The sequence below is a fragment of the Limulus polyphemus genome, unplaced genomic scaffold, assembly GCF_000517525.1.
Source record: "Limulus polyphemus unplaced genomic scaffold, Limulus_polyphemus-2.1.2 Scaffold331, whole genome shotgun sequence".
NCBI lineage: Eukaryota > Metazoa > Arthropoda > Merostomata > Xiphosura > Limulidae > Limulus > Limulus polyphemus.
The window spans coordinates 641,273-643,276 of NW_013665941.1; the positions used below are offsets into that span (position 1 = coordinate 641,273).

The following is a 2,004-nucleotide window of genomic DNA, read 5'->3' on the forward strand; positions in this document are numbered from 1 at the left end:
ATATATTCCATTCCACCTCGACCTTATATCGACTGTGGCTACCACGTAACTAGCTGATTTACGTGTTCAAAATTGTTTTAATATAACGTACTCATCTCCCTGTAGTTTTCACTAATCCTTTGAATAATGGTTTCACTGCGCATATAGTGTGTACATGCTGTATGTTGTATGTACTATTACTATAAATATTGTGTTAACTGAGTGATATGTAGGCATATCATGTGTTTTCTGCCTGCTTTTAATATAACAGACATCTCGACCACAACGGTATTTATCGTATCTCAGCCTGCCTGATGAGCGCTAGTAGTGCGCGAAAGGCCTTGTTGGCATTGGATATAGTAGATGTAGTGTGGATGAATATTATTAGTCTTCTTTGCTTTCACTCAGTTCTTACAGTTACTATTGCAGTGTTCTTCTGGCACTGTGATCACTTGACCCGTTCAGGGATAAAAAAAGACTACCTTAATGGTTCGTTGGTTCTTTTGAATAATAAGTAAAGTTAATTGAAGTAAAATAAATAATATAAAATATGAATAATTTAGTGCTAAAATAAATAATTTCATGTTAATAAAAATCACAAACATAATTTTGATGTATAATGATTTAAATAAAATTGATCAAACATTTACAGTTCACCAACTTAATAATAAATATATTAACATATTGAATATGTACCAATCTATATATATTGAATATTATAAACAATATTTTTAAGTGATCCCTTAATATAACTTTTTGAAACGCTACTTATTAAACAGGCTTTTAACCAATGTATGTTTGCCGTAGTGCGGGTATGATCGCATACCACAGGCTGGAAGTCGCAAGAGTAAGCGCTTGTCACTAGGTGACATGCAATAAGGTAAAGTATAGGTTAATACACTTCAACGTTTTTTTTTTTTGAAGAAAATGTATTTTGAATTTAATTGTATTATCGTATGTGCATTTGGAAAAATCTATTGTGAACTAAAAATAAGCCTAACTGTCCATTGTTGCCTAATTAAATTTTTAACTTGAGTTACAATTTATAATTACATAGCATGGATGATAGAACTACAACCTACATTTTATATGTTCAACTAGAACTTAGAAGTTAGAATTTGTAGTTATACTTATAATTTATATATAATATAAAGTACAAATCACTGAAAGTGCAATTTGCATTATAAACTACGACTTACAATTTGTATTAACTCATTAAGTTTAACTTTAAGTAACGACAATAGTTACAATTTGCACGCTGTGAGTTGTAAATTGTAGCAAGATTACAATTTACAGTGATGTAGTACTTTTTAACAATATTATTAAGATTAGTTCTGGATGCTTCTGCTACAGTGCTAGTTATTTCAATATTTGTAATTGATAGCTAATTTTAGACTTAAGTTTATTTGTCCTGCTATGTTTAGATATTAATATCTTAAATTTGAAAAGAAAAATATTAGAAATCTTTATAATAAAATTAATAAAGGCTTTGAAGACTGTTACAGTCAGGAGTTTGAGAGTAACCAATATCAGTGAGAATTAATCAAAAGAAAATTAATAAAATGTAAAGCTTGAGAATTATAAATTTTATGTACCATGAAAGTAAAGAATGGGAACAAATGGGAAGCTAGAAAAGAACCCTATTCTGTGAAGAAAGAAAGATAATATCATGTGGATTGTTGGCTCTTTTTATAGTGTTAGGGTAAAGTTTTTTGAAATACTTGAGATAAAATAAATTCATTGAATTGATTTACTATACTGCTGATCAAAAAAAGAACAATTATTATAAATCTAGAGCAACTAGTTTTTAGCAGGTAATTACAGCTGTTTTGGTTAAATTATACTTCCTAACATTGACTGAACCATTTTGATAAATGAATTTAAAAAATATAACATTGGCTATATATATATATATATATATATATATATATTATTACTATTAATTTTAAGTTAACTATAGTTATTGTAGTGTACAGTACGTGTCTTACTTACTATACTACGAAACTACTATGTAGTTAATTTAAA

The 2,004-nt window shown here is 28.0% G+C and overlaps 1 protein-coding gene across 1 annotated transcript in view; it reads left to right on the forward strand.

Moving 5' to 3' along the window:
• Positions 1 to 802: 802 nt before the first annotated feature.
• The window catches only part of LOC111085322, a 21,614-nt gene continuing 20,412 nt past the window's right edge, over positions 803 to 2,004 (forward strand). Inside the window, exon 1 of the mRNA XM_022383389.1 lies at positions 803 to 859. The gene's annotated coding sequence lies outside the window, so the exon portion shown is untranslated. The remainder of the gene's footprint in view (positions 860 to 2,004) is intronic.